Source organism: Drosophila suzukii, chromosome 3, assembly GCF_043229965.1.
Source record: "Drosophila suzukii chromosome 3, CBGP_Dsuzu_IsoJpt1.0, whole genome shotgun sequence".
Taxonomy (NCBI): Eukaryota; Metazoa; Arthropoda; class Insecta; order Diptera; family Drosophilidae; genus Drosophila; species Drosophila suzukii.
In genome coordinates, this window is record NC_092082.1 from 12,189,943 (window position 1) to 12,204,199 (window position 14,257).

At 38.1% G+C, this 14,257-nt stretch overlaps 1 protein-coding gene across 2 annotated transcripts in view; it reads left to right on the forward strand.

Annotated features, from left to right (window-relative positions):
* The window catches only part of Con (leucine rich repeat protein connectin), a 151,478-nt gene that overhangs the window by 24,538 nt on the left and 112,683 nt on the right, over window positions 1-14,257 (forward strand). For both annotated transcript variants that reach the window (XM_070995977.1, XM_070995979.1), the window contains one exon: window positions 11,071-11,104. The gene's annotated coding sequence lies outside the window, so the exon portion shown is untranslated. The remainder of the gene's footprint in view (window positions 1-11,070; window positions 11,105-14,257) is intronic.

Below are 14,257 nucleotides of genomic sequence, written 5' to 3' on the forward strand. Positions count from 1 at the left end.
CACAGGCTCGAATATTTATGAAAATTATCCTTTCGCTGTGGCTTTTTAAGATGCTCATAATTTATATTTAAGTTGAGTTTAGTATGTCGCCAAGTGAGCAAAAGCAACAACGCGATGTTTTATGGGTTAAGCACCAATACTGGCAAGCATACATTTAGGGCATAAATTATTTGAATGGCAAAGACATTTTTAAAAATTTAACCATTTTTATTTTTTGAAATATTACTGAAATGTATGAATATATGTATAATATTTTTATAGACCTTTTAAAATAATTACATATTTTTATTTGTAAAGAATATTAAATCTCTTAAGTTTATGAACTTATAAATTCCTATTAATACTAATCATTATTTAAAATTTTGAAAGTGAAGATACTGCATAAATTGTTTTTCTAATAAATAATATTATTATAAAATTATATTAAAAAGCCTTGTCTTTGCCCAACAAATTTCCGAGTTCAAAATTCATAGATTTATACAAATTAAAGTGGTTTCTATTATTTCCGTCGCCACTGTGCCGCCAAGCAGATTTTCCTATATGGAAGTCGTGTTCGTGTTTAATGGCGGAAGCTGTTTAGTGTCACGGCTTGCATCATAAATCTCGGTCTCTGGCCCTCTCTGTCTTCCGATCGCCCCTCTCGCTCCCACCCACTTTACTGCCGGGGTAAAGTGTCAAAGGGTGTTGGGGCAGCAGACTGTGATGCTGCTTTTAATTGGTTATCAAAGGCGGCCAAATAAACCTGGGCGCTCAAATATTTACCCAACGCCCAGCAAGATTTTTGGCAACGAGAGCTGCCAGTTGACCAGGCCAAAGTCAGTCGATGGTTTTTCGGCGGAGGAGTGGTAAATTGGTGGGTTGGTGGGTTGGTAGGTGGCCTGATGGCAGGGTGGTTGTGCAAGGCCATTAAATAAACGCAACGCAGCGCAGCGTTTCGAGTGGTTTTCCCAAAGTAATTTCCACTTTGAGCCAGCCAGAAGAGACGATGGAGGCGTTTGCATCTTTAGTCAGCCACCAGCTGCGCAGGCACTGCAAAAAACCGGTAGCAACAAGTAGCTGAAACTGGGGAACTTATTTATAAATGTGTATTTCACACATTTTTAAAATGGTTAATTATTTTTATGACAAAGGGTCATTAAACTAAATTTTAGGGTTTAGCTTTAATTAAGATAATATAGGTGTATATTTAATGTTCCCTTGATTATAAATCTATAAAGTTTATAATATACTTATAAATTCTATATTATACTATAAATATTCTTATAATATACTTATGAATATAGAATATTTCTTAATGCAAATAAGATTGAAAAACAAATCATAATAACTAAATAAATCAAAAAAAATAAATCAAGACCATTTAATTTCAAAAATGTTGTTAGAAAAAAATGAAAATACGAATATTAATGAAAGAAAATTAACCTTTTGAGTCCTTTTTAAATAGTATTTATATTAAAAAAGGCTTAAAAAAATATTTATATGAGGATGTTAATCAATAAATTTTTTAAAGTTAAAGAAGATATTCCAAAGATTCCCAACATGCTGAGTGCACTGAAAGCCAGAGGCTTAACATGGGTCTGATAAGCAGAGGGATCCGAAGAGGGGGTTACCCAAGGTGTGTTTGTGGGTAGGTGGCCTCTTATCGCCTGCACCTCGTCCTGACAGGATATGAGTATTTAAATTTATCGCAGTTGTCGTTCAACGTTTGTGGCAGTTTGTGTACATAAATTAGGGCCAGCACCCAGTCACCCTGTGGAATTTTCCCATATGGCCCCAGTCTAAATCAAAGCCGATGGCAAATCGAAGCCAATAATTGAGTGCCATGTGTGGTTAAAGGCAAATGGCAACTTGAATTGCAGTTAACAAACATTTACTTGGCTGAAACCAAGGTGAATGGGGTGCGGGGGCTTCAGTGGGTTAAAACCCTCGGACACATCAAACAAAATCGAATCGAAATCCTGCGTTATTTTTCTACCTTAAATGAAATTCAAGCAATCAACGCTAATCGGATCAATTCGTGAATAGTTCGAGTGTGTGTGTACTTCTATTTGAATAGGGGTTTCTTGTTTTTATTGGTGTTTTGTCTGCGCTTCGTTGCGCTTTTTGCTTTTCCTCTTTTGTCTACGGCTTTCTCTTTGTTTTGGTATTGTTCTTTTCCTTCAATTTGCATTTGCGCAAAACTTTTGCCTAATGAAATAAGCAGTGTAATCGATGTGACGCCGTTGTTGTTCTTTTTGTTGTAACTTAAGCTCAGCGGCCACGCCCCCTTTTGGCCCCCTCCGCCTCTTTTGTGTATGTGTGTGTGTATTTGTTCAAGTGTCGTATCGGTTGCGGCTGTGGCTTGGCTGAATGCCTTCGTATTGGTGAGTGTGAGGCTGTATGGGTGCGAAAGGAAATGGCTCTGTGAATGTGTGTGTGTGTGTGTGTGTGTAGGTGTGTGCGGTTGAAAAACGGCAATTCAATTAATTTCCGCTGCTGCTTAAAGCCGTAATGAGCATTTAAATTGCTTTTGAATGAGGTTTGCGGTGCCAGCAATTGTCCATAAAGGCATCGGCTATATATACCATTCGACTCCTCAATTTGAGTATGAAGTGCACTAAGCGGAGCCATTAACAAATTAACTTCGCTTTCGGTTTTCCTTGAGATATGACCAGAAGATCAATACCAGTTAACCAGCCGTAAAGTCAATTTCTTGGAAATAAATGGGTTAGTAGACTAAAATCGTTTTGGTTATATTTAATTAGGGAGCATGAAGGGAGATAAAATGTGTGTTAATATAGCTACATAGGTCCTCTTTGTGTCCTAGAAAAAAGGTTAATAAACAATCCAGAAAGATTTATTTTAAGGTCAAATTTAAAGTATTCTATTTCCAAAAACTGCTTGTTTTAACTACCGTTTTCCATCAATTTATTGCAAAAATGTAAATAATATTTTTAATTTTTAAATAGATGTTTGTTCATATTTTAAAACACATTGAGTTATTATTATTACTAAGCAGCATAAGGTTTTAATGATTTTTTTTGTGGAAAATATTGTTTTAAAATTATTTTTATCAAATAAGGAAACAAATAATGTGAAATATTTTATATTCCATGTTATTTTTAACGGTTTTAATATTTAAATTTAATTTAATAAATGTCATTATTTTTGAAACGCTGTTAATGATCTTATTTTACCGTAAACATTTTTCTTGGTACCGATATAATTTCCAAAGTGTTTAATGTTACCAATTAAAGAGTGAACACCTTATGTTTTTAGGGCTTCTTTGCTGTGTTGCAAAAGGCGATTTCGACCCTCAAGCTGGCCCAGAGCCGATGATAAATGTCCGAGAGGTCCTTGTTGAATTAATCCCTGCCACAAATCAGATGGCGCCGCAACCAGTTGACCAATCGAGCCATAATTGTCAGGGAGGCAAACTGTTGATCAGCATAATCCCGCATCGGGTGACACCTGTCAACAGAGGAACCGAAAGTTGCCTCGTCCCGAGATTTATGTGCCTCGATGCGGCGTCCATTAACTCAGTGTCCTGGTCCCCACATTTTCGGGATGCGTACATAACCTTTTACCATTTATTGAAGTTTATTGAGGTCCGAAGCGATTTTGGTATGCGTGGGATGGGCTCACACCCATTACTCAATGGGCATTCGGTTGTGAATGTGTGTGTGTGTGTGTGGCTGAGTGTGCGGATTGTCAACAAATTAATCAATGTTTATTTGCTAAGTAAGTTCGCCCTCGAGGCGGACAACCGGTTATCCTGGCCGGGGGGCCCAATGCCATGCCGGTTGTCCTGTTCGCCCAATGTTTTGTTTCCTTTCGCCATTTCCTACTTCCGGCCATGCGTGTCTGTGAGCGAACGGAGGGGCGTGTGTGTGCGTGAGCTCGTCCTTTGTGCCTTTGTATTTGTGTAACTAATCGCGTTAATAGAGTGGATAATGTGCCGCAGGTATGTTGGCCGGCGCAGCGCCTCCGAATGCCAACGGTAAACGGTGAGCGGCGCATTGAAAGTGTTTCGCTTTGAGTCACTTCGAAGGACCCCCTGGATCCCCCTTCAACACCGCCCATGTGCTCCTATTTGAGTTTGTGTCTCCTTTACAGAGTGTGTGTGCATGTGTGTCTGATTAGGCCCTGTTTAACGCCTTCGCTGTTGTTGCTCTTTGCCCATCTTGTTGGGTTTTAAGTGTCGTTTGATTGGTTAACGGGGCGTATGCGTAATATTCAATTTGCCCAAATTACAGGCCCCGAAATCCTCGGATTTTTTCTGCCTTTGTGTGTGTTCGCCTGGTATTTAAGCTACTTGATTGCCATCGCTTTGTGGGCGTTGGCTGGAAAAATTACACAGATTGAATCAACCAGGCGGAATGAAAAATAGTTAATTTAATAATAAAGTCAAAGGTGAGGTCATTAAACATTTATGGCATTTGGTAATTAGTGCGGATATCTAAAAATGATAAATAAGTAATGCGGGGATTATATAAAGCTATGTGCAATGCAAAAATAGTTGTTGCTGGTTAGGTTTCAATAAAATATTATTTTTACTTTTAAGTGCTGTTGTTTGAAATTGAAATATGCTAAACATTATAATGGTATTTCTGTTTATACCCATTTTCCCGGCAGCTTCAATTACAATGCCCATTTGCTTGCACAAGTCCTTTGTTTGTTATCCCAGTTGAAAAAGCAAATCTCAGCACGGAATATGCAAAATCCGCAATCCACTTGAGCCAAAGCACACACACAACCCCTCACATTTTACTGGGAAATCCCAAACCCGAACCGGAACCCAATACCTATCGAATAACGTTGCGTATGTGTGATGTTGCCGTGCTCAAGCGAGCGCAGCAAATGGGCATCAAATGACGCAGCAACATTGTCAAAGCAATCGTAACAAATGAAGTCAACAGTCTGGCTTGGTCGGGCTTTTTGCTGATTTTTTAAAGGCATTCGTTGCATGGTGAGTTGAAATGCAACGCCCACGCAGAGGCCACAGAGGATCCGGGACAACCAGGACAACGAGGACAGCCAGGGCTACCAGGACACCGCCAACACATTGCTAATATGAGTTGGCTACGCCTTGCTGTCATCGCACCAACACGACTCACATGAGCTCCGGTGGCAACCGCGACACCACACTGGGAGAAAGTCGTAGCCCTTTAATACAAATCTATATATATTTTATAAAAAAGTTATATGCTTAAAAAATATTGTGTTGTAGAACCTTCTACCATTGAAAAACACCAAGTTATAAGCATACCATAATTGAAATAAATTTTAAAAGTGTCTAAATGTATGCAGTGTTTTTATTTTATACAGGATTCATATTTTTAGTTTTTATAAGATTTAACAGCATTCTTTAAAAGAAAGCAATATTTTTACAGTATGCAGTATTATTTTTGCACACATAAAAGTATGCAGTATTTTTCAAGTATGCAGTAATATTGTTGCCTACTTTTAGACACCTTTATATGGGACAGCATCTATAATTGAAAATGCGTTTTGAAATATAATTACAACTTCTCCTTATATTCAAGTGAGTTATTCATTCTATGTTCAAGAAGGTATTTTCCAAACCACGCTGATATGATTTTTAGATTCTGACATGAACAAATGCTTTTCTTGACCCATTTTGACCGCATTTTTTCGCTGTGTAGCCAGCACAACGACAGCGACCACCGACAGCTCTAGTTGCCTTCAAGTGGCAACGCTTGGGATGTGAATTTATGGCAAACACGGAAATGCGAGCCGGATGACGGCGTCAATTGCAGAGGCCATGCACACGCGCTGATTATGAAATGCGTCTCATTAAAAGGAGAGACCTCAGCCAGAGACCAACTTGGATCCGTTGGATCCTTCGGATCCCCTATCCTGGCTGCTCCCCCAGTGCCTGACCTAATTCCACTCCCACACAGGATGGTGTCAGATTCAGAGGCAGCCCCAGAAAGTTTCAAACTCTGGCCATGGACAGCTGTCACAGGATTCCACAAATATTTTGATATGCAACTGGCTGGATGGCTGGCTGTTAGCAAAAACCCCAAGCTCAAATTGACAACACACTTTTGCCACAATATTTTTACAACTGCGCACAGATGCGAACGGATGACACTCCAAATATTTGGTTGGCCCATATAATTGTGGCCATGCGGTTTATGGCTAATTTCGTGGGTTTTTGTGGGGATTTGTGATGACACAGAGGCAGGGGCACAAAGTTTGCAATTAAAATTCATGGGTTCCCAGATTTTCGTATGCGGCTTGTTTTGGTCGACAAATTTTACGCATTCATACATACTTGGAACTGGGTGAAAAAAAATGCTGTAAATAAATGTAGTGCCACTAAAGCTCTTTTAAGTTGCCATGTGTACTGAATTAAACTGATTTTTTCTGTGCTCCCTTTATCCCCCACGTTTGGCTGCCCCCAAGACTGCTTTGCATGTTAATCTCTAGCCATGGCTTGTGGGCGCTCGCAGGCAATGACCTAATTCTGTCAACAAAATATCATAGACACCAGTCAAAGATATGAGCTCACTGCTAGCACACGGTAGCACAGAGAAAAAATTAGGGGAGTTAAGGAGAATCAGAAGATTTTAGAATTTTTAGGAAATATTTTTGAAGATTTAAGGTATACAATTACAAAAAAAATGTTTAAGACAAAAAAGGTATAGCAGGTATAACCTGGAAGCGTTTTCTTTATCCTGTACTTATTACAATTAGGGTAATATTAAAATAGTTATAATATGGATTATGGAATGAATAATTAATTTTATCAGAAAATGGTTCAAGGTTTAGTGACTAAAACTGATAAAGTATATTTAGTTTGTAATTTAACATAAATCATCAGTTGTGATTGAAGAGCTTAAGACGTACAGAAATATCTGATACTGGTATTTCTGATACACATAAAATAGGGTTCTTTCTGATTCCCGGACTTTTTTACATTTTGGCCCTTCATGCTTGGTTTTTCGTAGACTATGGCTTTTTTAATCTATGAAGTATATCACTAAACATATAGCTTAGTTTTCTCTCAGTGCTGGCTTACGAAAAACCCCTGGCAGTGGCAGTGGCAACAGTCGGCAGGCTAAGGGCATAATGCTAGTCACAAGCCATCCCCACATGACTCACTCCCCTGGCAATTTAACACTTTCATATTTCGTCCTCGTCCTCGTCGCAGGTTGTTTACCGCCTCGGGGCCAGACTTTTACTTTGCATATAGTATGGCAGTGGCTGTTGGGGATCGGGATCGGGGAATGGTTTGGCATCCCTGGGAGCCGGCACGTTTATACACTTTTGCCGGGCCGCTGCCATATTTGTGTCTCCCCGGGCGCCCATTCCTTGGGCAGCCCATTCCTTTTTGTTTCGACCCGGCAAACGTGGCCAACAATTTATCAAACAAAATATGCACTTGAAATACACGTAGCTACACAACATCTTGCCTTTTGCTCCTGCACGCCGAGTGCATTTTTATTCAATTTTTTTTGAGGATCTGTGCCCCCAGAACGACCCTCTCATCGCCACCGAAAAACATTCCTAGTTTTTGGTGATAAAGTGCGGCAGTGAAATGAATTCGTAAGTGGCAGGGACGGGAATGTTCGCTGGTTCCCATTTGGGCCAAGGAATTTATGGCCAACGATTTCTTGAATTGGGACAGAGAACTATGTGTGTTAGTTTTTTAAAGTGGTGGGATCAAAGGCCGGGCAGAGGGATGTCCTTAAACCCAACTCTTCTTGCTCCAACTTGACTTCCAATTTCCCAGACATTTTGCCATATTTACATATAACAAGAACGTGAACTTTCAGCTCCTGGCCAATTAAAAGTTAAATTATTCTATTTTGATTTTGTCAAATGAGCGTTTGACATGCAAGGTATGCCACGCCCTCCGTCTTTTGCGTCTTTTGCGGCATTCATAAGTTCTTCGCTTTATGGAGTTGTAAGAAGGAAAGTACCTCGATTCCCTTTCGGCAATGTTTAAAGTTAAGAAGTGACACAGTTATCAAATAACAAATAAATAAATTGTTCCTACAATTTATAAAACTACTATTTGAAGTGAATTTTTAATTTATATTTATTATTATATTTATATTGATATTTAAGTATGAACATAATTACATTAGAATTTAATAATGAACATAAAAAAATTGGATTTTAAATATGAAAATATATTTGAATTGGAATATAATAATTAATGTTTTAGTAATGAACATTTAAATTACATTTACAAACGTATTTAAATTGCATTTTAATAATGAAACGTATTTAAATTTAAATGATGAAACGTATTTAAACTGCATTTTAATAATGAAACGTATTTAAATTACATTTTGATATTGAAACGTATTTAAATTTTAATAATGAAACGAATTTAAATTACATTTTAATAATGAAACGAATTTAAATTTTAATAATGAAACGTATTTAAATTAACGTATTTAATTTAAATGGGAAAAAATCAGATATATTTAATTGCAGCGTGCCAAATGTAAAAAAATTAGAAAGTGTATTTACTTAGTAGGTCGTATAGTACATTTTCGTCTTTAAAATTGACATCAGAACATTTGTTTGTTGAAGGTGCGATCGTCACTAGATTTTTACCTCATTAAGAGGTGTTTATGTTTGATGTATTATTTTTATGTCATTTTTTGAAGATAAGATCCGATTGCTAGGTATAATTTTTTAAGGTATTTAATAAGGATGAACTTATATACCTTTTTCTAATACCGTCGCAAACTTTAATGTCAGACCGTTTGTACCCAAAACTTTCACTTTAAGTCCGGAATCCTTTGGCGGTGTCCCACTTATCCCTCATTGAGCGCTCATTAATCCCCAGCGGTGCTTTATCGATTTCCTTTGCCGCTAATGCAAACAGATAAATCTGCCGAATGAGTCGATTTGTAGGTATATGCCATACAACAGCACTCCCCAAAGGGTGCGCAGGATATGTGGCAGGATTACAGTGGAGTGGATCGGGGGGTCCTGGGAGCCACTCGGCTGCCAAATGGGGCCTAATGTGGAGCACAGACAGCAGTAATGAACTGTTGCTATTGTTTGTTATTAGTTTTTATGGCTGGTGCTGTTGTTATTGCCCCTGCTACGGCCCCGCCCACAATTATCCGACGGTGCCCCCCTTATTTTTTGGGGCCAAATGTAATTTGTCTCCATTTTTATCATTAAAATAACAATTAAAGCTTTTGTGTGCGTGGTGGTGGTGGTGCCGGCACGCTCGGCCCGTAAATGTGTGCAGCATTTGCGGTCTATATATCATTATGAGTGCCGCTGGGTTGTACGAGTAGTTTTATTGCTTGTAAACATTCGTACTTATTGTTACGGCAAATTACATGCCTCCCTGACCACCGAAGCGTATAGAAAAACACGATGGACTCTGATGAGTCAATAGTCCGAGTGGCAATAGTCAATCAGTATTAGTTAATATGATTATAGCCGGGCAACTAATGTTAATGAAGTTAATCAAGTCGATGGCAGAAAAAATGTCACAGGATTCATAGAGGTGGGAAAAGTGCGTGTCACATAAAATAAATACTGCGATTATTGTTTTCACTATATAGAACATTTTGGTTGCATACCATAACGCCCAGTAAAATTATGCCCATAGATGACACAAAATTGCATACACCTAATAATTTCTAGGAATAAAAATGAAATTTTCGAGTACTCTGAAAGTAAATTAATACCAATCAAAAAATCGGTAGCCTAATTGGTTGATTGCATTTAAGATCATTTGTTATGCCAATGTGCTCCACATACCCTTTCCTCCCATCTCTAAGCACACATTCCATCACATCCATCAGTTTTACGGCCCTCAAGAGATGGTTTTAATTACGGGCAAATCACCAATCCAAGTTACAACTTGCTTTGCAGCTATTAGCTCGCATGTTCACAATGCATAAGCCAACGGACAGGTGTACGTATGCAGGTACACAGAAAAGAAAGAGACGGGTAGTCCTGGATGAAAGAGATAGGGATAGAGCATGAAGGACAGTGGACAGGCTTTTAGCAACATGAAAATGCTTTATGGCAATTAAAAAGGTAATACATCAAATGCAAAATATACAAGCCAGAGCATGTAGCAAGTTTTCTCTATTTTTTATAACTAGCTGCAGAAAAGGATAGAGACAGATTGATAGAAAAAGATAGAGAGAGATGGGGAGAGACTGAAACAAATTGCAATGACATGAATGCAATTGTCTGATATGTTCCGTAAATCGAAACCTCTGAAATTTTCTCTCAAAAATGCTGGGCAACGCTTCATTTATAATTCTACCTTTAAGGCCAAATTGATTTCGGGAACATGGGTTGAAAATATATTGCCAGCCATTTTATATGTATGTAGCATGAAATGTCAATTTGCAGGTAAAAGCAATTGGAATTACATGTCAAACACCTGCACACATATTCGTATAAGCCATACGAACAAAATAAAATCCAGGGGAAAGGGGTATGTTCGTTAGGCGGCACTTAAATGCCGTCAAATTTGCAATGTCCGATGGACAAAAGTATTTGTGTAAAACAGACGATAAGCTCACTTATTGATCCACTTGCAAGTGTAGTGGTCGCTGTTTTTGTGTTGTCCCAGCCAAATATTCAGTTTTTCCCCCGCTCTACCATTTCCGCCATTTGGACATTTGGCCATTTTGGCCAACTTTCAACGCGACGCCATGTTGGTACATTTTCATAGACGATTGGACACCGTCTAAACAAATGGATTGGGAGTGGTATGTGGTATGGTGTGTCTGTGGGTGTCTGAGCACTAAACAAATACGGAAAATGCAAACACAAGGAAAGGACACTCAGACAGGCTGACAAATCGAATGTAGAGTCTACGCAAACACATACTTAGCATAATAGGGGAAATAATTGGAGCTGAAAAGGAATGTAGAGTTCATTAAGGAATTTTTTATTTAATTTTGGGAAAGCATTAAAAAAACACATATTTCCTATACCTAATTTTGGGAATATATTTAAAAAACTATAATATTCATTTTCAATCTTTTCCCTTATGCATATATCACCTTTACTTCACAGTCCAGTAATATTTGCTACAAGTTTTTTGCATAATTTTCATTGCAGATTTCGACAAGACACAGACACACAACAATTTGCGGTAAGTTCTTTTTGTCATTTGGAATATTCATTCGAGTTTGATTGCAATTTGGCAATATCAATATGCATTCCCATAAATCACTTTCAAGTCGAGCCCCTTTGTTGGCCCCCATTTTTCCCCATCTATGAATATTCCTTTGTGTGCGTTTTCATGTGGGTACGGGTGTGTTGATGAATGTTTTGCCTGCTTGGATTGCAGTTTCAATTGATTTTACAAATTGCAAACAAATTTAGTAAGCAACAAACAAATGCAAAGCGAAATAACCCAGTCAAAGGGATTTTATAATCATTGTTCTCCTGACGTTTTCATATCGATATTATGTTCTCAGTTGATTTAGATTTTCTATAATTCTTATTTTTATTTGGTCTGCTTATAAAGCTTCAAGAACCTTATAATTTGTGTTATCATTTTCCCTGGCTTATGGAAATTGTGATGCAAGTCGATTTCCCTTTTCAACCCAAAGGCACTTAACCAACTTAAGCCGTTAGCAAAGATTAGAAATGTTTGCTAATTAGTCCACTTGAGATGAGTGTGCCCGAGTAGATATTTTATGCAGGTTGCGAGTGGAAAAAAAGAGTACAACTCTTTGTAATGCAAATCGTACGCAAATGATGCCCGGGTAAAATATGAAATGGAGTCATCCCCGCTCTATTACTTTCAGCAGCCTGTATCCCAATTGGGGACTCGGCGACTGCTCACAAAAAAGGGGTTATGCAAAGTCAAGCAACCTGAAAAAGACACATTTGTGATGCAAATTCGTTGGCTGCTCTTCGCCATGGCGACGTGTAAATCAGGCTAAGTACGTGGTCTTTTGGTCTTTTACCTGCCGCTTCTGCCATTTCTGGGTGGCTTTCCAGTGCCCCAAAAAATATGCAACAATTTCTGCCTGCTCAACGCTGTTTGCCCAACTTTTGCTCCATGGATTTACTACCTTTTACTACCCCAAGCCAACGTTTTTTTATATTTTTAATATGGCAGCAACTGAAAAGGGGGCGTGGCAGTGGCGCCCCCGAGTGGGGCTCTCTCAAAGCTTGTTTGCTTGGCCCAAACATTTGCCGTGCGAATCGTTTTGCTTGCTATGAAATAATTACATATGCATGACAGCCCAGTCAAAGTGTGGGCGTTTTCAATCGCTCGCAATATGCACACACTACAGATATATATATATATGCATATACCTATAGATACATATGGCTATATACGTTTATATTCCGTTTATATCTGCATGGAAGTCAGGTTCACTTTGCCTCTGTGGGTGCTATTGAAATTACGCATACGACCTGTGGGCCGGCTGCCCTTTTTACCGCCCCATTCTCCTGGACATCGGCCAATTGTTGTTTTAAATTAATTAATTTCGTTTTCATTAGCAACAGTAGCGTCCGAGAGGCTTTTGTTTTTTAATTTTATGTTTTTATTTGCCATTATTTGTGCGCTATTTGCCAATTTGCGCGAGCTTCGATTCATCGAAAGCGATTTTCGCGCCACTAATTATTATTTAAATTTAAATTTTGATACGCTGCTGCCGCTGCCGCCATGATGGTACAATGCCCAAACAAATGGGATTATTTAAATAAATAAATTCATGGTAAAAATCAAGAAGTTAGCTACGGCGCGTATTGCGCATTAAAAAAGGCACAACATACACGTTTCACACCGAATAACCAGCAGCAGAAATTTACATTTCCAAATAGGGATAATATAATTGCATCAGGCAAACAAAAGAGAAGCCCGAATAAATTGCGGAATGAAAATGAAATTTAAAGCAAATATTGTTGACAGATCTTATGGTTAGACGAAGTTCAAAATATATACATGCATTTGATGTTATTTATTTTACTTTGTTATTCCTAACGAAGGTAATTTTAATAATTGGCTGAAAAATATTCAGTGTAGGTACTTTTTAATTTAATAAAAATATATTTAAGTTGAATAGATATGGTTGGACAAAGTTTAAAATAAATATTTACATTTGACCATGTTTTTTTTGTATAAATATTTATAAATGTAATTTGTATAATTGGCTAATTTATATAAAAAATTGCACTTAAAATGAATACATTTTAGTTATATAATATTTTTTTAAAATATATATAATGTTTACGAATATTTGCATTGCATTTAAGATGCAGTGCCTGGAAAATCTTTGAATGCAAGAGGAGATTTATAGTTCATAGCAATTCCCAATCATAGAGGCCTTCCTTCCGCCCCGGCAATTGCAATTATTTTTTATCTGTGCGGTCTGACTGGGGCTTGTTTATAAACTCATTTCTGCGTTGTAATCCGCCTATTTGGCAAGCGAGTGCATGCGTGCTTACTAAGCGAAATGCCACGCCCCCTTTCCCCGGCCGCCCAGTTTATGGATCCAGTGCAATGGGCCGGATCGAGCATTACAATGTAATTACAGCAAATGCAACTTTGTCTGGAAAACCGGGGAAAATTTATGTAAAAGCCGGAGTTGCGGGAAACACTCGCTTGCTGTGTTGGCGAAAATGCTGAGCCAACCGCCCGCCAACCCGCGTTTTCCTCCGCGTTTTTGGCATCGACACTCTGGCATGGCAGTTTTTAAAGGCGGCAGGCAACAAAGTGAAATTTTAATGCAAACTAATGCAAAATCTTTCGATACGAAACACGGCAACGCAACGCAGCAGAGACGCGAACAACAGCAGCACAGAAACATCAACAAAATAAATTGAAAAGCAAAATGCAAAGTGTACGGGGCGCAGGACGCAGGACGAGGCATCCTGGCTGCTTCGTCCTTGGCGCAGCAAGACAAATGAGTCTGCATCAATCTTAATTAATTATTTAAACGCAGCGGGCATGGAAATGGCGTCGTCGCCCGGAATTAAAGCAGCAACGAAGGCAACTGACAAATGCACCGAGAGAAATAAAGTATATTTGATTAACATAACTAATTAGATGGAGTTTTGAATAATAAAATGGCTTTTTATACAGGAAAATATTTCAGACCTTTTTTGAACAATTGACGAGGTCTTAATTATGTTCAATAGATTTGTTTTATTTTTAACATGATAGTAAAATTTTTGATAAACAATTTATATAATATTCTTTTTTCTGTTCTAAAAAAATTGTCTTAAATTATTTATTATATTTATTACATTATAAATTATTTTGTGGCTTTTTTAGTGTTTCAAT